General features: G+C 38.6%; 1 non-coding gene across 1 annotated transcript; it reads right to left on the minus strand.

Moving 5' to 3' along the window:
- Positions 1-4,917: 4,917 nt before the first annotated feature.
- On the minus strand, positions 4,918-5,026 carry LOC141621545 (small nucleolar RNA R71). Its single transcript, XR_012532436.1, has one exon. It is a non-coding gene; the product is annotated as a small nucleolar RNA R71 (small nucleolar RNA).
- Between the last annotated feature and the right edge of the window lie 1,963 nt (positions 5,027-6,989).

The following is a 6,989-nucleotide window of genomic DNA, read 5'->3' on the forward strand; positions in this document are numbered from 1 at the left end:
TATTATTACCCAAGGGATGCCTTTGAATGTGATGTACATTTTGAAATGATTTGGATTGAAATGAGATGAATATAAAAGAGGAATCAATTTCATTGATACGAAATGGAGCTTGACATAGTTTTAGGAAAATAAATCTTACACTCGATTCAGACTAAGACTCAATTGCAAATTCCGACTTATAATTTTCATCCTCGGTTTTGAATTTTTCTCTTTTCAAGAGTCGACTCAGATGTTCAGTTTGAAAGTTGGTCCACTTTCCCAACTCGGCTTGACCTGGGAAAAAACTATATGACTCGGGTTGATAGAGTTTCGGCACTACTCGTAAACTGACAGAGGTTTTACTCTACTTAAAGACTCGGGATGCAAATGGACCAGACCGGATTGGACATGATTAGACTCCGAAAAGAACAACATGGTCTTAGACCCAAATAGACATTGACTTGACAACAGATTCGACTCATGTTTTGACTTAGACATTGACTTGGTGTAGAATTGAGTCGCCAATAGGTTCGACTTACATTTTGACTCATACAAAGACTTGGCTTAGACTCGACCTAGCCTAGACTCAGTGTGACTAACCCGTTCTTGGACCAACATGTACCATAGGTTCGAGAAACAAAAGTCATATGTGTTCTAGGGGAGACATTTTCGTGGTTCGAATCGGTCCTAGTGGTCGACATACATGACTCGAACCTAGGAGTGAGCTCGGATGACCCAAGTGGGTCGCGTGCTAGCCTAAGACATGGTTCACTTGAACCTAAGACATGGCTAAGACCTTGACTCAAAACATGTTCCATGTTTGGGTTTGGTTTGACAATTTTGAAACGGTTTTCGAAAATAAGAGGATTGAACTTTAAAATGAGGTTTTAAATCGGCAGCATGACGGCTATAAAAGACTCATTTTGGTAAAAAATTCTAATCCTAAACTTTGGCAACATTCTACTTTAAAATATAATTTTTCAAAAGGACTAGTTTAAAATACGGTTTTGAAAATTGACATTGAGATTTTCGAAAACTTCATTGACACGGGAACACGTAACAAGTAGTCATTCACATACTAGCATAAATGCATGAGCCTAAATTCAACTAAGTCTCGGTCGGTCTTCTAAATTGGGTATATGCCAATGATCCCACTTCATCAAATAATCCAAGCCCTCCCCCCCATAAGCCTGTAGTATAAGGTAGAACAAGTACTCGAAGATTCAGTAAAGACCACCTGATACTTAAACCGGGTATAGTGGACGTCATCTCTTTACCTTGAAATCGACCCAAGGGGGATATGGTCCGATCCTAGAGTCTCAATTGGGTTATGCATGTATATGAAACAAATACTAATTCATTCGGTTAGCCATCATTTAAATTTTCAAGTTACACTACTCCCCAGCGGAGTCACCAAAATGTGGATGTGGGAATTTGATAATCCACGGGGTGTTTTGAAAAAGGAGTCGCCACCAAGTTTTAAGGAAAACTCGGAAACCGTTTTAGAGAAAAAGGTCCGTGTGTGGTTACGTGTTAGGAAGTCCGTTAATAAGACACCTAACCCTGCCCGTCGCAATGATAGTCTCCACTTAGAAAAATGATGGCTAGTCGAATGAATTGTATTTGTTGAAGTGGAAACAATGTTTTTACCCTTACATGTGAATTCCGTTCTATGTCAATTTAATGCAATTAAGTCGGCGAGTAAATATAGCATGTGGGTTCATTAGCTATTCTAGCAAAACAAACAAAGAGAGAGATAAGAGATGTTCTCACTCTTAGCATAAGATAAATTAGCAAACGGTTAAGGTTAGTATACAATAATAATTGCAATAAATACAAGAATTGAAGACAACGTAAATAATTTAACTATTTTAAGTCAGATTAAATAGTTTATTGATTTAAATTTAGTCCTAAATTCATTATATGCATAGTTAAAATAAACTAACTAATTATTTTAAATAACTAATTAGAACGATCAATTTAAATAATTTAACTAATATTATAATCAAACCAATTTAAATTATTATCCGAATTTAGATTTCATGCATAAAAAAGATGATTAATGAACTAATTATCTACATCATATCTAATTAATTAAACAACTATCATGATTTATAATCAATAAAAAAATGATTAAAAAAAGAGAGAGATGGAATTTGTTCACCCTCAACTTATATGTATGTCAGATTCCGCCCCGGGTCGATGAATGTAAGAACTTGAAACAGTAGCAGTCTGAAACAGGAACCGAAGTAAGAACTTGAGCAAATTAAAGCTCGAATCCTTACAATAGTTCGTGTCTGATGAATGGGATCGATTTCTGGGTTATTTTTTATGGCTTATGATGAATTTTTGAAGGTTTAATGGAGGTGTGGTCGTGGTTAAAGGCGGATTTCGAAGCTAATGATACTGCTCTGTTTTTGCGGGTTTTTGGGACTGTTTTCATGCTCTTCCTCACTGCTATTTCGTGTATCTTTGCTGTGTATTTCGTCCCCCATGAATGGTGAAGGTAGGGTAGTATTTATATATAGAGGGAAGACTAGGTTTAGGTATATAGCTTGGCTAGGAAAAGGAAAGTCTTGCACAAGAATGCATTCGGTTTTTGGTAAGTAAATATGGAGGAGGTGGGAGTACCGGTTTGTGGAGATTTTGCTGAGTATTATGGACGATATTTGGTAAGTATATGATGTATGGATGGCTTGGAAATGATGCAAGGCTAAGTAAACTCGATTATATGGCTCGATCAAGTGAGCTCGAAAAACAGGGGTGTGTTGTTTTGGCATAGCTTACGGGTTGGGCTGGTTTGGCTTGGTTGGGCGTGGCTGGTTGGGTGGCTGGGATAGGACTCGGGCGGTCTGGGTTCAGGCTGGGTAAGGTGGCTAGGTCATGGGCTGGGTCAAGTATATCTCATGGATTTGGTGTGTGGCTAAGTGCAGTTGGCTATGAGTTGTTGAACATGGTTAAAGCAAGGAAAAAAGGAAGGGAGTGATGCTGCTTGTGGGAATCGAACACAGGACCTATGGGAACGGGAGTGGGCTTTTGAAATCACATTGAAATTTGGACCAAAATTGACTAAGAAACCAGCTCGAAAACACGCGTAAAAACCGTATATAAAACCGTCGTAAAAATCGATTTTTCTAACCAATTTAAAACTACGATTTTAAAACACGACTTAAAACTTTGAAATCAACTTTTAAAATCAATTTAATAATTTTACAATTAGAAATTAATAAATTCATTTTGTTTTAGGGTTATTTCATGAGAATAATCTAACCTAAGGCTCATCTTGTTAGATTAATCCAACCTAATGTTTAACCGAGAAAAATCCAAACTTTGACATCATTTAACTTATATTGAACTTTTGAAAAGACAACCTGAACAACCGGTTTCCTCTAGTATAATGACTAACTTACTCACCCCTTTGCGTTTCTTTTAGTTATGATAAAAACACACTTCAATTCAATTCCATTTACCCCTTTCATCAAAGATGGTGGTGGACGATGAATCACCCCTAAGCTCCCACACACCTGAAAGATCATAGATCCTAATTAGACTCTCTAATTAAAAATAAATGATCTCATAATATGTTATTTTAGTGATCTATGTAACATGCATGCTAATATAAAAGCATAATAATAAAGATTTAAGAAAAACAATTTCCCTACATTGATTTTGATGTTAAAAATGGGCACAAACTAGATCACCTATCTAGTTTGTTCTTGTGCTAATAAAAGATCACTACTACAAATCCAGGCAACTACAACGCCCCTTTAACAACGCTTATTCACGAAAATCACCATAAGACGTTGTAGAATGGATGGCGCGAATTTTACTAAACTTAATTACAACGGTTATGTGTTGATAACCGTTGTTATAGGTTTTAACAACGGGTCAAACTTTCACAACCGTTGTTAATATAATAACTAATAACAACAGTTTACTCTGTAATACATTATAACCGTTGTTAATAATTTGGCGCAAAATTAGTGAAAAGTAATTACAATGGTTATATTAGAACCCGTTGTTAATACTTTTTAACAACGGTTTTTCCAAGGACCCGTTGTTAATATTTTCTCTAATGACAACGGGTTTTTGTGTAAAAACCGTTGTCAATACTTTCCATAATATAAACCACACAAACACAACAGATCAGCTACAACCACAAACACAAACCTAATAACACAAACATCACAAACACAAACACACACTTTCTCATCGTCTCTTTCTCTCGTTCTCATCGTCGCTTTATCATCTCCGTCACTGTTGTTGTCGTCGTCTCTTATTTTCTCTAATTATCAGGTATCGCTTTAGTTTATATGCATGGTTTTAGGTTTTGTCATCATCTCAGTCATTATTTTCTTTCTCTAATTATTTCATTTGCATGTGTTTTTATCGATCATTCTTGTTCTTTCTCTAAGTATTATTCGCTTTATTTTTAGTTTATTTTTCTTGTCTCAAGGAACTTTGGTTCCTTGAGGCCGTTGCTTACTCTTGCTTCTAGTTTTGCTTTTGCACAGTTAGAAGACAGGTTTTTGAGAGGAAGACTTGAGTACTCTCAGTTTTGCGAACATGACTACAATATATGACAATCTTCAGCCACAAGTGCAGCATGTTCCAAAGGGATACGTTTTACCCACCCCTACTGCTGGTCAATTCGAATTTCGTTCCTCCTATATTGATTTAGTGGAGCGAAATCAGTTTGCTGGTCTACCGGACGAGGATCCTTTGAAGCACATGGAAATTTTCACAGACTACTGCTGTTCCATACTGTCTGCACCTGGGGTGACCCGGGATGAAGTAAAGGGGATGATGTTCTTGTACTCCTTGAAGGATTCTCGCGAGATTGGTACCGCTACCTTGATAGGGTAGCAAACCTGGGTTCTGATTGGACATCTCTAGCATTAGCTTTCTACAAAAAATACTTCCCACTTGCAAAGACTGATGCCTTGAGAAGTAAAATTACAAATTTCCAGCATGGACCTGATGAGGGCTTTTGTGAAGCATGGGGACATTTCAAGAGTTTGGTTCGGGCTGTCCCTCACCATGGTTTCCAGCAGTGGTACCTTTGCAACTTATTCTATAATGCTTTATAAGATGACTACAAGGTTATCCTAGATGCAGCTGCGAATGGAAGGTTCCAAAATAATACTGGTCAGAATAAAGGTTGGAACACTATTGAGGAGATGACAGTTCATAGAGCCGAGTTTGGAAGTTCGCGAAGGCAAAGTGATGAAATGTGTGCCGTTGTGACACTCATTACTTCTATTATTGCCCGTCTCGAGAAGCTCGAGACCTCTGAAGCTTCCAAGGAAAGAGTTGAAATTCCTGTCCATAACTCAGATGAGACCGTGGAATTGAGAGACCTAGTCCGAACTCTTTTGGTTCAAGTCACGAAAATAGAAGAAGCTGGGATTGAATCTACAAAGAAATTTGTCAAGCAGTTGGAGAATTTAGAGGCTAAGCAAGTCGCCAATTCTTCAAGCAAATGTGAGGGACCAATTGAAACCATTAATGCCATTAATCTCCGAAGTGGCTTTTCTTATGATGGTCCCGATAAGCCAGGAGAAGACTCAGGAAATGATGAAAAGACGAGTTTAATTTATGGTGCGAAAACGAACTCTATCGCCAGTACCAGCGGTCGATCGACCAACAACAGCAGTCGATCGACCGGAATACCTGATGAAAACGTTTCTGACTAGAAACTAATTGAGCCCAGCACATGTGGTCAATCGACCACCACTATCAGTCGATCGACTGAGGTTCTTGACGAAGGAGTTTCTGACCAGAAACTGTTCATACCCAGTGTGGTTGGTCGATCGACCGAGCTCAATGGTCGATCGACTGGGTCTTCAGTGCAGGACGCAAATCCGTCAATTGATTTGCATGATTCTATACTTATTAATGATTTGACAGAAGTTTTAAACTTACGGAAGCCGAAGGTTGCTGATCCTACGGCCAGTGTTGCAGTCCCGTATCCGGAGCGTTTAAAGAATACTAAGCTGGAGCGCAAGTTTGGTAAGTTTTTGGAAATGGTCAAGAATCTTGAGGTAACTATTCCTTTCACTGACCTAATTACCCAGGTACCCTCTTACACTAAATGTATGAAAGATATTTTGAATCGTAAGAGAAATTTTCATGATGATGGTAATGTTGCTTTTGTGGAAGAATGCAATGCTCTTTCGCAAATTAACGTACCACCTAAATTAAAGGACCCGGGTAGTTTTCAATTCCCTGCACTATAGGTAACCACAAAATTGGAAAGGCCCTTTGCGATTTAGGGGCTAGTGTCAGTGTCATTCCATATTCCGTTTGCGAAAGGCTAAATATTGGTAGACTTAAGGTGACCGATATTACCCTTCAGATGGCAAATAGATCGACTCAGAGACCTTTAGGAGTCTTAGAGGATGTACCCGTTCGAGTGGGTAAGTTTTTTATTCCTGTCGATTTCGTTGTTTTGGACATTGCAGAGGACAGTCAGATACCTATCATTTTAGGTAGACCATTTTTACATACAGCTGGGGCTGTAATAGATGTCAAACGCGGAATTTTAACCTTAGAGGTCGGGGATGACACCATTGAGTTCAGTCTTGCTCGTAAGGCTACTGAACCTGCTGATGATGATACGTGTTATTCCATTGACATTGTTGACAGGGCTGTTAATTATAATTGGAGGGAATCCTTAGCCAAGGATCCCTTAGCTGATCTAACCCGTTTAGATGAGTGTGCAGGTAGTACAGCGGTGAATGCTGAGGAGCCAGATGCTTTGGTAGCCTCAATGGAGAGATACGAGCTCATAGAGGAAGAAGATGAGATGCTCTTAGGCCTGGCCAACGAGAATTTGGTAAACACTTACTATACCATTGAAGCTGATTCTGCCTATGCTGTAGAGGTAAAGGTGCCAGAGCGTAAGCCACTTCCTCCTAATCTTAAGTATGTTTTTCTAGATGATACAGAGCAGTACCAAGCTATTGTTAGTGCTAAGCTTAATGATGACCAGCTTTCTGCTTTGATGT

Source organism: Silene latifolia, chromosome 1 (assembly GCF_048544455.1).
Source record: "Silene latifolia isolate original U9 population chromosome 1, ASM4854445v1, whole genome shotgun sequence".
Lineage (NCBI taxonomy): Eukaryota > Viridiplantae > Streptophyta > Magnoliopsida > Caryophyllales > Caryophyllaceae > Silene > Silene latifolia.